We start from the raw sequence: 16053 nt of genomic DNA, 5'->3' as shown, positions 1-16053 counted from the left end.
GTTAAAATTTTGGAAACTATAGGAAGTAATGAAGGGGGGAAAAATTGAGGATGAGCTCACTAGGAAATGAGAAATTGCCATACATGAAAAAATACTGAATAACTAAACAGAGTCAGTTTGATCAGAAGTTAGAACTGAAAATATCTTTGGAGATAATGTAGTTTGATTCTTTTATTTTACAGAGGATCGAACTCAGAGACCTCAAATGACTCTTCCTGCAGCAAAAAAAAAAAAAAAAAAGAATTGAGGATGGGTGGAAAGGGATGAGCTAGGGAGATAGGTCAGATTTATTGCCATGTTGATGGGTTGCAGGGGAGTTTCATGGGAGTGAGAGCAGACAGTGTTGTTAGTGGGGAAGAATTGGTGGGAGGATTAATGGAACCTGGAGTAAGTTCAAGAGAAATGGCTAAAATGAGAAAAAGCAAAGAACAGCAACATTTCCAAAAGAAGAAAAAGCAGGTGTTTCCTTTTATAACGATGCTACTGGGGAGATTGAGAAGGAAGATGTGAATGTAGAAACGGGGGGTAGGGGTAGGATCAAGTATCCATCTACTTCTCTATGGGACCAGATCACAATAGGAAAAAGGATCAGCTTGCTGTAGCGTGTTGACCAAATAGAGGGGTGGGATGCACAGTGGCTTATTACCTGCTGGGAAAAAAGAGAAAATCTGAGAGGAGATAGATTAAGAATAAAAAGAGAAGGACGGGTGAAACTACCTCTCAAAACAACCAAAATAATGGCAATAATAGAACAGCAGTGACAACTTGGCTCCTTCCTTCCCCAAACCCTTACTCCAGAAGTCTTCCCCAGTCCAGTTAATATAATAAGCTTGCAGAGTCTCAGGTTCAGACCTCAATGGAATTGTCATTCTTGCTTTTTGTTTTCTTTTTTTTCCTATTCCAGGTTTCCATTTCTATTGATCTGATTGCTGAGAAACCTTGGTGGCATTAAGTCATTTTTTGCCCCATTCTTCCTTTCAAACCTCACATTTAATCCATCAGGAAAATCTGTTACCTCTCCTTTCGAAATATCTATATAGCCTGACTATGTTTTACCTCCTCCCTCAAACAACCCTAGGTAAACCCACCATGAAGTAGACTGGACTTCAGAAACAGCCTCCTACCTGATCTCCCTGCCCGTGTCTCACCTTGCCTCTCCTCCTGCCCTTACCATGCTCATAAGTGGCCGGGGCAATCCTATAAAATGTATGTCAGATCATACCACTCCCATGCTCACAACCTCCAGTGTCTTGCCTTGTCGCTCAGAATAAAAGGACCTCCACAACCTGGTCCCCTGTTATGTCTCTGACCTCCTACTGCTTTCTGCCTCACTCTGCTCTACCCACATTGGCTGTCATGCTCCTTGATTATTCCGTGTAGACTCCTGCGTCAGGGCACTTGCACTTACTCTTCTCTCTGCCCGGAGTGGTCTTTTTCCTTGTATGTGCAGGGCTCACTCCCATCCCTTCTCTAGCAATGCCTCTCTGCACCACCCTACTGAAATCACCACACCCAGTCCCAGCCTCCCACTCCTCATTCTCTGCTTCATTTTTCTTCATGGAACATATTACTGGCTGGTATATCACATCATTTGCTTATTTGTTTTATTGTCTGCGTCCTCTTTACTACAAATGTGAAAATCATAAAGGCCAAATTTGTATTCGTTTTGTTTGGAGGAGGAAATGGCAACCCACTCCAGTACTCTTGCCTGGAAAATCCCATGGATGGAGGAGCCTGGTAGGTTATAGTCCATGGGGTCTAAAAGAGTCAGACATGACTGAGTGACTTCACATTAATCACAACATAGTGTTTGGTGATGTACTGACAGTGCCTGTTTTGGAGCTTGGTGTGGTTTGATGGGTTAAGGGCAAGAGTAGCTAGTAACTACTGAAAGCATACGGGGTCCATGTAAGTCTAAGTGCTTTACATATATCAGTATATTTCATCTTCCCAGCAAATCCTATAAGGTAAATATTATTACTATCCCCATTTTACAGATAAGAAATCTAGAGTCACAGAGAAAATGTGAACTTACTCTAAGGCAAGCAGGACAGTTTCACTCCTGGTTTGGTGGTGCCCCTGCTCAGTTGCCAAGTCATGTCTGACTCTTTGCAACCCCACGGACTGTAGCCCTCTAGGCTCGTCAGTCCATGGGACTTCCCAGGCAAGAATACTGGAGTGGGTTGCCATTTCCTTTTCCAGGGGGTCTTCCTGACCCAGCAATTGGGTCTCCTTCAGTGGCAGGAGGATTCTTTACCACTGAGCCACCAAGGAAGACCCTTGGACCAAGTTTTTTTTTTTTTAAACAAAAACACCAAAAACATTTTGTATTTTATTCAAAACCCTAACATAAAACACATTCAGAACTTGCTTTGGTTGAATAATTAGCTATTTTTAATTATGTAAGATTATTCATAGTTTGGTAAAAATGTGCTTGTGTATTTCATATCATTAGTCTTCTACTGAGCAACTCTTGTTGTTGTTCAGCTGCTCAGTCATGTCCGACTCTTTGCGATCGAACGGACTGCAGCATACCAACCTTCCCTGTCCTTCACCATTTCCTGGAGTTTGCCCAAACTCATGTCCATTGAGTCGGTGAGGCCATCCAACCATCTCATCTTCTGTCATCCCCTTCTCCTTCTGCCTGCAGTCTTTCCCAGCACCAGGATCTTTTCTAGTGAGTCAACTCTTCGCATCAGATGGCCAAAGTATTGGAGCTTCAGTTTCAGCATCAGTGCTTCCAATGAATATTCAGGACCGATTTCCTTTAGAATTGACTGGTTTGATCTCCTTGCAGTCCAAAATTCTCAAGAGTCTTTTCCAACACCACAGTTCAAAGTATCAATCCTTTGGCGCTCAGCCTTCGTTATGGTCCAAGTCTCACATCCATACATGACTACTGGAAAAACCATATCAACTCTTATCACCTTCTAAAGATGTCTTATTAGTTTTTCTTGCCTTTTTTCCCTTTGATTTCTTAGCATTTAGTGTCAACATAAAATATGTGGTTAGTTTACATTATAGTAGGCATAGAATAGTTAAACAGTTAGGCTCCTGTAACTAGAAGAAACTCCAGTACTTTGGCCACCTCATGTGAAGAGTTGGCTCATTGGAAAAGACTCTGATGCTGGGAGGGATTGGGGGCAGAAGGAGAAGGGGAAGACAGAGGATGAAATGGCTGGATGGCATCACTGACTCGATGGACGTGAGTCTCAGTGAACTCCGGGAGTTGGTGATGGACAGGGAGGCCTGGCGTGCTGCCATTCATGGGGTCGCAAAGAGTCAGACACGACTGAGCAACTGAACTGAACTGAACTGAACTGAACTAGAAGATATGATAGAGTACCTAAGAATCTGTCCAATGGGGAAAATCTTTAAACTCAAATACGATTGGGAAGTTATCATTTGCCTCAAAGGACAGAAACCAAAGAACAAAACCCAGAGACAGCTGAAGAAATATTTGGAGGCAGACAGAAAATGTGGGGCCACTCAAATAACAGGCAGGATGAATTCCTATACTATAGTCATATCAGGCATTAGAGCAACATCACTAAAGGAAATGCTACTTAGCATTCAGTGAGTAAGACTGTTGTCATTTAAAACCTGAACTGTAAATGATTAGTATTAAATGGCCTGGTATGTATTACAAAAAAGAAATTCAGAACAAACTGGACAGTGAAAGAATAAAGAGCTGAACCAAGCACGGCACAGAACAGGTAATTGTCATGGTCACACTTATCAAGGCTTTCATCAATTCCTAGTGAGAGAAAACCCAAAACTCATTGAATAAAATTTAGTTCGATAGAATATATTCTTCATTCAATAGAGATCCCTATTGTTGCTTTCTTAAAGCTAAATGACAAATCCAAAGATGGATTCATGGTCCAGACAATTGCAGTGAAGATTCTGTACCCATTGTGGGTGAACAAGATAAGCATACCCCATTTCTTACAGAATGATGTTCAAACAAAACTTTTGTCTGCCCAGCATCTCACATGTTTCAGGGGCTTAGACCATTTCTGTTTATTGTGATTACTGATATATTTGGACATATTTCTATGGTTTAGTTTTTATTTCCCAATAATTTTCTGCTTTTCTATGCCTTATTTTCTCCTTTCTTGCTTTTAGTTTTGAATTTATTTCCTGTTCTTTAAAGGAAAGCACATTAACATTGACCTACAGCCACTGGTCTTTATCCCTCCTTCCTGTTGACATTATCACAATTATAATTATGAATTGTTTTTTACTTTCTTTTTCTCCTTTTTGTATTTCTGTTTTTCAGTTGTTAGGGAGGGCAAAACAAATGTTGATGAGGACACATTCTTCACTGCCAGACTTACAGGTACTACCCCATCTGATTTTCTTCCTATTTCTCTCAACTTCCATTATATGTAAGAATTTTAAGCCCAGTGAGTTTCAAGGTTCCAATGAGCACATTACAGCCCATCTCCCTGCAGTATCACATCTCCTTGTTAGGTGTTTTGAGCCACAGTTTTGTTCCTTTAGGTCATCCATCAATGCACTTCCAGAAACAAGTGCTGAACGATCTCATCTGATGGTCATCCTTCTTACTTTTCTACTCATTGTTGCAGGTGGATTTCTATCCTCAAATTTTATGTTGTAATTTCCATTCAGATGTCAGGAGGGATAGCAGGTTTGCCATGTTAAATTAGAATTTTCTCAGTCATCATCTATACCGCTGCTGCTGCTGCTGCTGCTAAGTTGCTTCAGTCATGTCCGACTCTGTGCGACCCCGTAGATGGCAGCCCACCAGGCTCCTCCGTCCCTGAGATTCTCCAGGCAAGAACACTGGAGTGGGTTGCCATTTCCTTCTCCAATGCATGAAAGTGGAAAGTGAAAGGGAAGTCGCTCGGTTGTGTCCGACTCTTAGCGACCCCATGGACAGCAGCCTAGCAGGCTCCTCTGTCCATGGGAGTTTCCAGGCAAGAGTACTGGAGTGGGGTGCCAGTGCCTTCTCCGTCATCTATATTAGTGACACCCAAACCTCAATCCTCAAGCTCTTTCTTGAGTCCTAGGCCCATATATCAAATTTTTTTCTGAACATTTTTATTTGGACATCTCCCAGGATAGCTATCAAATTCAACATGACATAAAATGAAGTTTTCTTTCTTTTACTGAGCTTCCCATATTTTCTCCTTTGGGCAGACAGTGGCCACATCTTTCTCCCAGTTGCTCAAGTCAGAAACTGAGTGTCGTCTTTGCCACTTTGCTCCCATTCACCAGCCCTCTAATGATTCAACAAGTTCTTTCAATTATTTCTTTCAACTTCCTAAATATCTCTTAAGTGTTTCCACTTCCAACTATCTTCTCTGACATGCTTATTAAAACATTCTGACTTATATTCCTACGGTTATTCTTACCCCTTTCCAGACAATTCTTTGTATGGCTACCAGAGAAACTTTTCTAAAGTTCAAATATGATCCTGTCTCTTTCTTGCTCAGGATTTCTCAATGGCTCCTCATTGTTCTAGGGAAAAGGTTAAAAAGTTCTTATTGTGAAATGGAGGGCTTCCCTGGTGGCTCAGTTGGTAAAGAACCCACCTGCCAGTGTAGGAAACACAAAAGACACGGGTTTGATCCCTGTATTGAGAAGATGCCCTAGAGGAGGAAATGGCAACTCATTCCAGTATTCTTGCCTGGAAAATCCCATGGAGAGAGGAGCCTGGTGGGCTACAGGCTGTGGGGTTGCAAAGGGTCAGACATGACAGAGCACTCACTCACACACATACAAAGCTTCTTATGATCCAGATCATGCCTTTCCTTCTTTCTTGTAACTTCTGTAACTATCTTTCAAGAGTACACAGTGAATTAAATGTTCTATGACTTTTTCTTACCCTCTGGCTTTTGCACATACTCTTTCCTCTGCCTGGAACCCTCTACCTTCCATCTACGCCTGGCCTGTTCTTTGTTCTCCAAGGTCACCTTCTCGGAGGTGTCTTCATTGGTGCTTAAAGTAGTCCTCTCCATTATTTTCATAGGACCCATGTTTGATGTTCTTCAAGCACTTACCCCAGTGGACCATAACATATTTAGGTAAGAATTGCAAATAGTGTTTAGCAACATAGGCTTTTGCACATTCTTAGATATTAATTTAGCTAAATACTTCTTTAGCACTGGTGCTCGGGTCTAATGTACATTTTAACCTAAGAGAAATGTGAAGAAAACATGTCATAATAACTTTGTTTCATGTAAGTTAATGATTGGGTAATTTATTGAAAACTACTATAAGAGGCTTGCTTTTTTTGTTTAATATCCATTTCTGTATATACCACTAGTATTTAATGATATTCAGTTCAGTTCAGTTCAGTCACTCAGTCGTGTCCAACTCTTTGCGACCCCATGAAACAGCATAGCAGGCCTCCCTCTCCATCACCAACTCCCGGAGTTTACCCAAACTCATGTGCATCGAGTCGGTGATGCCATCCAGCCATCTCATCCTCTGTCATCCCCTTCTCTTCCTGCCCCCAATCCCTCCCAGCATCAAGGTCTTTTCCAATGAGTCAACTCTTCGCATGAGGTGGCCAAAGTATTGGAGTTTCAGCCTCAGCATCAGTCCTTCCAATGAACACCCAGGACTGGTCTCCTTTAGGATGGACTGGTTGGATTTCCTTGCAGTCATAGCAAATATATATCAACATCAGAAAGCCATGATCCTAAAAAATTTTATATTGCATTTTCAACCCAATCTCTTGCTGAAAATTGCATTTCTTCAATCCCCCTTTGGTCTGCCATCATAGGCTAATACTGATGGCTTTCCAAAAAAAACAGCCTTATGAAATACAACGTTATGTGTACCAAGAATATTATTGATTGTATTGTACTGCTTAGTGTTCTCACGATGAGTGATCTTGTGGAAGAAATTTCCTTCTGATCAGGGAATTAGGCACAGTTGTTTTCTTGAGCAATAAAAAGTACTTTATGTGAGTGTGAAGCTTACAAATAATTGTTTTCCTCTTCTCAGTAACAACTAGGATTATGTAATATGCATTTCTTGAACTAACTTTACTCTGCCTTGTATTTCTACCCATTTTTATTCCATTGCCTCATCTTTCTTACTTATTTAAAATTTTATTTTCATTTTTCTATATTGTTTAATTCATTATAAGTGTCATATATAATTCCTTTTGGAGAAAGAGCAGTATAAATAAATATACAAATAAAATAGTTGCCATGTTGAAGCATTTGCACAATAAAGAATGAATACTATTTGTATAAATGTCAAAAAGAAGTGAAATGTCATATGTGTTTCAGGGTAAAATTCTGTCTTTTTAGAAATGAAGATACTCTGTGTGTGTGCATGCTAAGTCACTTAAGTTGTATCCGGCTCTTTGCAACCCTATGGACCTTAGCCCATCAAGCTTCTCTGTTCATAGGATTCTCCAGGCAAGAGTACTGGAGTGGGCTGCCATTTCCTTGTCCAAGGCCTCTTTTCCACCCCAGGGATTGACCCTACTTCTCTTATGTCTCCTGCATTGGCAGGTGGATTCTTTACCACTAGTGCCACCTGGGAAACCAGAAGATACTCTAAAAATAATATTATCCTTCATCCTTTGCTTCATGGACACAAATATCAGAGGACTGTCTCACATCCACAGACTGTCTTCATGCCTGTGTATTGATTTGACTGATAGGTGCATTCTTACAATTAGGCAAGGATAAGCTAGAATTCAGGTCATCATTGTATGTCTAAAACCTTACAGATGGAGGGATGTGTTTTTCTTTTCCTTTTCTGGCTAATCCAACAAATTGCCTAATGTCCATAATTTCATTTATAATCAATGGAGTAAGTAATCACATGTGAACACCTGTTCTTCTTCTATTTATTCTGTTGAGCATAAATACAGCTGCAGTCCTCAGAAAGTCATAAATAAAACTCACAACTGAAAGATTAAACAAACTAGTGATCTGTTACACTTCAGATGTCTGAATAGTGGAATTCTCTCTTCCAGAGAAAACTGCAGATCTGATAGTATTTTTATGACATTAGCAGTATTCCCTTATGAAATTAACATCATTTTAATTTTTTCCTGTATATAGTATACTGTTTTCTCCAAGGATAATCAAAAACTATTAACTTATTTCTTAAAAAGATTCAAATATCTGTACACAGAAATTTTTCAGTGTTTTAAATATATTAAGCTTATTATTTGAAAATGGAGGTGACATTCTTTGGAAGATAATAGATCATTGAGTATGTAAACCAATTAGATAAAGTAGGCTTGTGTATAATCATTGGCAAGCAGTAATCAGAGTTGTGTAAAGAAAAATTTTTTATTATTAAGTTATTTAAATAGTTCTGATTAAGCATGAGAAAGAACAACTGATATATTTCAAGTGTCTTTTGCAAAGTGATTTTGAAGTATCTATAAGCAAATGTCTCAGTTTGAAGTATTTGATAGTCTTTCTCCAGGAATTTGTTGTTAGCACAGAATAGGTTTTATCTCTCAGTGGTCTACTTTTTTTTAAGATCAAAGAGAAAACTTTTCTGATTCATATGATATACGATTTTTGATTGCCATTTTTAATAAAATAAATAGAAGATACATAAACAAAATCCACATTTTAGTCAGAAATCAATCTTCCCTCAGCTCATAATAAAAATGTTATCAATGAGATATTTTGAAAAAATAAAAAAGAGAGAAACCTGGTTTAGGAATAGTGAAAAAAAATCTAGGGTATTTATATAAGCCCACCATTTGCTGTTGTTGCTAAAAGACTAACAAAATGATGCACTGATTTTAAACACAAAAACATACAAACAAGGAGCACTGAGGTCTCGACCACATAAAGTATTTAGTACATAATTTTTGTTTTGACCACGAGTTCATTGAAGAATTATGCTGTTTTGTTAACAAGTTTGCAGTAGGATATTGACATTTACAGATCAGACAGTTTTCCAAAGAGGATTTCTGATTTCTTCAGAAGTATGGATAGAGAAAACAAGATCCAGAGATTGCTTTGTGGGCTTCCCTGATAGCTCAGCTGGTAAAGAATCAGCCTGCAGTGCAGGAGACCCCAGTTCAATTCCCGGGTTGGGAAGATCCCCTGGAGAAGGAAAAGGCTACCCACTCCAGTATTCTGGCCTGGAGACTCCATAGACTACATAGTCCATGGGATCTCTTTGTACTAGTAAATTCAACTTTTGAACAATTGTGGAAATGCTTACTATTTTTTAGGTAGTATTTGGGACTTTCACTTAATATTCACAATGGTTTTATTAAATGGATGCAAGTATCAAACTATATATAAACAAGCTTGAGACAATTCATTTGGAGAGAAGACTACGGAAAGAACACTCCAAATATTTGAAGGACTGACATATAAATAAGGCAATTTTTGCACTTGCACTTCCTTCTCCAGAGACCAGTAGAAATGTTCATGGCTGGGAGTTATATGGTGGTGGTTTTGGGGTTGGGAAGATCCCCTGGAGAAGGGAATGGCAACCCACTCCAGTATTCTTGCTGGGAGAATTCCATAGACAGAGGAGCCTGGCAGACTACAGTCCATGGGGTTGCAAAGAGTTGGACATGACTGAGAGACTAACACTTTCAATTTTGGCTTTCTTTAGGGAATAACTTTCTGAACAGAATTGGAGAATGTAAAACAGATTTGCTTTGTGATATAATGAGTTTTGCACCACTAAATGATTTTAAACTAGAAGTTGAAAACTCTGCCTCTACAAATATTTTAAAGAGGATTAGTTCCTAGATGGAAGACTTGATCTTATGACTTCTGAGGTCCTTTTCAAAGTTAACAATCTATGCTTCTAATGAATGATTTATGTCAACTTTCAATTTCTTCTTTTCCCTTGAACATTGAAAGCTACAAACTGACATTTACCAAGGCTGTCAAAGGACATGAGAGGACAGTACAGATGTCCTACTATGCTCAAAGAGAAGCCTAAATGCTTAGTTGGCTCTTGCTGCTCCCTAATGATGTTGGAGAAGATAGTGTAAAGGAAGGAATGAATGAATGAACAGATAAATAAATAAGTATAAGCCTTCTGTTGAGATGCAAGGGTTCACATTATGTATGTAGGAAACACTGGAGTAACATATCTGAAGCCAAATGGAATGAGCTGCAGAGAACTTCTCTAATGAGATGAACTTTAAAGGCAAAAGAAGCTCATAGCGTGCAGGAGAGAAGAGGCCATCTTTGCCATACGAGTCAATCTCTGAAATAATTTGGAGTTCATATAAGTGTCTTTATCGACTATAAATCCTTATCTTCTCTGTGCATTTTCCATGTAAGATGTTTATTTGGAATTCATGAAAATTTTACTTTAAAACATCTCTAACGACAATCCAATCTGGTGTCAGGAAAACTTATTTAAATATGATCATTTCTGGACACAGTTCTAGTTTATCGGCAGACAATTCTATGGTTTATGTTCATGCATACATACTAAGCTGCTTCAGTTGCATCCGGCTCTTTGCAACCCTTTGGACTGTAGCCCACCAGGCTCCTCTGTCCATGCGATTCTTGAAAGATAAGGTATATTGACTGATCAGTTCCTGCTCACCTATTCGTTTTTAACTTTGAGTCAAGCATAGAATTAGATCAATTGACTCAACACTACTCAAAGCAAGTGTATTAGACATGCTAGGATTTTCCTAATTACCTAGTCTTGTGGCTAACCACCATCCTCTCCCTCCTGCTGGAAGAACTTACTTCCATTTACTGTTTAATGGGACAAGAGCTGTTTGCTGAGACAACGTCTTAGCCAAGTACATTAAAGAGAAGAATACTTGTGAGTATAAGCACATTTCTCACATAAATAAACCCTGAGTAGTTTCTCCCCATTTTCCCTACTGTTTCATTTTTTTCCTTTGATATAATTTACTGCTTATTCTGTTAAAGCAATTAGATATTTGTGTTAATTATATATTTATCATCTGTGCTGAAGTGAAGGTACTTACCTCAGGATGGGAAATGGCTTGCAGAAGTTTATTCTGAGAGTAACTTTTTGTTTTGCTGTTTTCTCTGAGGCACAGTCTATTTGTTCAACCCTGTTGTATGGCTCTCTAAAAATACATCAAACTAAAATGACCCTCAAAGCAGCACTTCTTCTGTGTTGTTTGCTGCTTAAAAATGTGTTGATTATACGACTTTATTCTTTAGCATCACTGGAGAAGAGAGGTGACTGGATAGACAGGTGACCGGATAAATAGGTAATGTGCATAATCCTTCTCATTTACCACGATTCAACTGTTTATGAAGTTAAATTTGTGAAACAAGTGTAAGGAATAGCAAAAGTATTTTCATATAAGTACAGAGAGCACGAGTCATTTTAGGGAAGAAAATGACATGAAAAGGGCGTTAATAAAGTAGCTTTTCTAAAAAAGATTTTTTTGATGTGGATCATTTTTAAAGTCTTTATTGAATTTATTACAATATTGTTTCTGTTTTTTTTTTTTTTAATGTTTTGGTTTTTTTGGCATTGAGGCATGTGGGATCTTAGCTCCCCAACCAGAGATTGAACCTGCACCTCCTGCATTGGAAAGTGAAGTCTCAACCAACGTTTAACTCTGGTATTTTTGCAGCTTTGGAAGGTGTACGTGTGTGCGTGCATACACCAGTCTGTGTGTACATAAAGCCATTTTTGAAACCTATGCACTGTCTTCGCCCTGCACAGGTGAAGTGCCTGACAACGGACATGGTAATTGATAAGAGATAAAGGGTTAAGAATAGAAGGAAGCAGCAAAGGGTTTAGATAGTGAGTGTCGACCTCACATGGTATCAAGAGCTTTAAAATACAAATGGAGTTTTCCTCTTGCCTGCTCACTCTCTTGATTTATATTTCCCTGAACCTAGAGTGAGGTTCAGGGAAGGAGATCCCATGCCAGCTGAAGATTCAAGAACAGTGATATATTTTCCTCCTGATCCTCCCGTCCACCTTGCTGTCAACCAAAGCAGTTGTGTCATCATCACCTCTTTTCCGTTTCAAGCCACAAACCAGTGTCGTTTCACCTCCTCTGCATTCTGAATTCTGTTCATACATTGTATTGGTAAACTACACTGCATTTTGCTTCATGTTTCCCTCTCATATCTCTCCCACATTTTTTTCCATGCCAGATAGCTACCTGTCCCAGATGCTTTTAATTTTGTATCTTGATCAATTTTAGTCTCCTCGTGGACTCCCAACCTACGGCTGTTCTGCACGTCTCACTGTCGTCCTTGGGGTCAGCATTGTTTTCCTCATCCACACCTTAGCCCCTTGAAGTTCTTCCTAAAATGCTCTTGGTCATTTCCCCAAAAGGGTTACAGTGTCTTGTCACCGACTATGTTCTCCAGAATTGGGCTTCACTGGTGGCTCAGACAGTAAAGGATCTGCCTGCCGTGCAGGAGACTCAGGTTTGATCTCTGGGTTGGGAGGATCCCCTGGAGAAGAGAATGGCTACCCACTCTAGTACTCTTGCTTGGAGAATTAAGATGCACATAGCATTCATCACAGTCTCTCACGGACAAACCTTGGACTTCATTTCCTTACTTCTGTTCTTCAGTTCATGTATCTTTAATCTTATTAGATCAGTTCAGTCGCTCAGTCGTGTCCAACTCTTTGCGGCCCCATGGACTGCAGCACACCAGGCTTCTCTGTCCATCACGAACTCCTGGAGCTTACTCAAGCTCATGTCCATCGAGTTGGTGATGCCATCCAACCATCTCTTCCTCTGTCATCCCCATCACCTCCTGCCTTCAACCTTTCCCAACATCAGGGTCTTTTCAAATGAGTCAGTTCTTCGCATTAGGTGGCCAAAGTATTGGAGTTTCAGCTTCAGCATCAGTCCTTCCAATGAATATTCAGGACTGATTTCCTTCAGGATGGACTGGTTGTATCTCCTTGCAGTCCAAGGGACTCTCAAGAGTCTTTTCTAATGCCACATTTCAAAAGCATCAGTTCTTTGGTACTCAGCTTTCTTTATGGTCCAATTCTCACATCCATATATGACTACTGGAAAAATCATAACTTTGACTAGACAGGGCTTTGTTGGCAAAGTAATGTTTCTGCTTTCTAATATGCTGTCTAGGTTGGTCATAACTTTCCTTCCAAGGAGCAGGCGTCTTTTAATTTCATGGCTGCAATCACCATCTGTAGTGATTTGGGAGCCCAGAAAAATAAAGTCTGACACTGTTTCCACTGTTTCCCCATATATTTGCCATCAAGAGATGGGGCCAGAAACCTTGATCCTGGTTTTCTGAATGTTGAGTTTTAAGCCAACTTTCTCACTCTCCTCTTTCACTTTCCTCAAGAGACTCTTTAGTTCTTCTTCACTTTCTGCCGTAAGGGTGGTGTCATCTTTGTATCTGAGGTTATTGATATTTCTCCCGGCAATCTTGATTCCAGCTTGTGCTTCTTCCAGCCCAGTGTTTCTCATGATATACTCTGCATGTAAGTTAAATAAGCAGGGTGACAATATACAGCCTTGACATACTCCTTTTCCTAGTTGGAACCAGTCTATTGTTCCATGTCCAGTTCTAACAGTTGCTTCTTGACCTGCATATGGGTTTCTCAGGAAGCAGGTCAGATGATCTGGTATTCCCATCCCTTGAAGAATTTTCAACAGTTTGTTATGGTCCACACAGTCAAAGGCTTTGGCATAGTTAATAAAGCAGAAGTAGATGTTTCTCTGAAATTCTCTTGCTTTTTTTGAAGATCCAATGGATGTTGGCAATTCAATCTCTGGTTCCTTTGTCTTTTCTAAATCAAGCTTAAACAACTGGAAGTTCATGGTTCACATGTGTATTGAAGCCTGATTTGGAGAATTTGGGGCATTACTTTACTAGTATGTGAGATGAGTGCAATTGTGCAGTAGTTTGAACGTTCTTTGGCATTGCCTTTCTTTGGGATTGGAATGAAAACTGACCTTTTCCAGTCCTGAGGCCACTGCTGAGTTTTCCAAATTTGCTGGCATATTGAGTGCAGCACTTTCACAGCATCATCTTTTAAGATTTGAAATAGCTCAACTGGAATTCCATCACTTCCACTATCTTTGTTCATAGTCATCCTTCCTAAGGCCCACTTGACTTCACATTCCAGAAAGACTGGCTCTAGGTGAGTGATCACACCATCACAGTTATCTGGGTCATGAAGATCTTTTGTATAATTCTTTTGTGTATTCTTTCCACCTCTTCTTAATATCTTCTACTTCTGTTAGGTCCATACCATTTCTGTCCTTTATTGTGCCCAGCTTTGCATGAAATGTTCCCTTGGTATCTCTAATTTTCTTGAAGAGATCTCTAGTCTTTCCCATTCTATTCTTTTACATAATTTCTCTGCATTGATCACTGAGGAAGACTTTCTTATCTCTCTTTGTTATTCTTTGGAACTCTGCATTCCAATGGGTATATTCTTCCTTTTCTCCTTGGCCTTTAGCTTCTCTTCTTTTCTCAAACAACCATTTTGCCTTTTTGCATTTCTTTTTCTTGGGGATGATCTTGATCATTGCCTCCTGTACAATTCATGAACCTCCATCCATTGTTCTTCAGGCACTCTGTCTATAAGATCTAATCCTTTGACTCTATTTATCACTTTCACTGTATAATCGTAAGGGATTTGATTTAGGTCATATCTGAATGGTCATGTGGTTTTTCCTACTTTCTCCAATTTAAGTCTCAATTTGGCAATAAGGAGTTCTTGACCTGAGCCACAGTCAGCTCCAGGTCTTATTTTTGCTGACTGCATAGAGCTTCTTCATCTTTGGCTGCAAAGAATATAATCAATCTGATTTCAGTATTGACCATCTGGTGATGTCCACGTGTAGTCTTCTCTTGTGTTGTTGGAAGAGGGTGTTTACTCTGACCAGTGTGTTCTCTTGGCAAAACTCTATTAACCTTTGACCTGCTTTGTTTTGCACTCTGAGGACAGATTTGCCTGTTACTCTAGGTATCTTTTGACTTCCACGTTTGCATTCCAGTCCCCTATAATGAAAAGGACATCATTTTTGGGTATTAGTTCTAGAAGGTCTTCTAGGTCTTCATATAACCGTTCAACTTCAGCTTCTTCAGCGTTACTGGTTGTGGCATAGACTTGGATTACGGTGATATTGAATGGTTTGCCTTGGAAATGAACAGAGATCGTTCTGTCATTTTTGAGATTGCATCCAAGTACTGCATTTCAGACTCTTTTGTTGACTATGATGGCTACTCTATTTCTTGTAAGTGATTCTTTTCCACAGTAGTAGATATAATGGTCATCTGAGTTAAATTCACCCGTTCCCGTCCGTTTTAGTTCCCTGATTCCTAAAATGTTGATGTTCACTCTTGCCATTTCCTATTTGACCACTTCGAATTTGCCTTGATTCATGGACCTAACATTCCAGGTTCCTATACAATATTGCTTTTTACAGCATTGGACTTACTTCCATCACCAGTCACACCCACAACTGGGTGTTGATTTTGCTTTGGCTTCATCTCTTCATTCTTTCTGGAACTGTTTCTCCACTGATCCAGCAGCATGTTGGGCACCTACTTGCCTGGGGAGTTCATCTTTCAGTTTCCTATCTTTTTGCCTTTTTATACTGTTCATGAGGTTCTCAAGCCAAGAATATTGAAATAGTTTGCCATTCCCTTCTCCGGGGGACCATGTTTTGTCAGAACTGTCCTCCATGACCCATCCGTCTTGGATGGCCCTACATGGCATGGCTCATGGTTTCTTTGAATTAGACAAGGCTGTGATCAGTTTGGTTAGTTTTCTGTGATGTGATTTTTGAGACGGTAAGAGAGGTGTGCCTGTTCCCCTTGTCCCTTCGGTTTGGGGGTCAGGTGCTGCTTCGTTGTTGTCATCCTCACCACCTGCCATGGAGAACTGACTTTTTTGGCCGGGCGCATGCCCCATGTTCCCTCCTCTTTTGTGGGGGTTGCCTGCAGGCGTGGGAGTGATCATGGTGGGCTGGGTTGTGTGTGAAGGGGGGCCTTCGGGCTTCTCTCACACACCCCCATCCAGAGGCTGATGGATGTCTTGTTAGACAAACTTATCTCACACTCCCATGATATAGTTATTCCAGTGTAAATGCAAAGCCTTTAAGATAACAGC

This window comes from Bos javanicus, chromosome 9 (assembly GCF_032452875.1).
Source record: "Bos javanicus breed banteng chromosome 9, ARS-OSU_banteng_1.0, whole genome shotgun sequence".
NCBI lineage: Eukaryota > Metazoa > Chordata > Mammalia > Artiodactyla > Bovidae > Bos > Bos javanicus.
Note: the sequence above shows the minus strand (reverse complement) of the source record.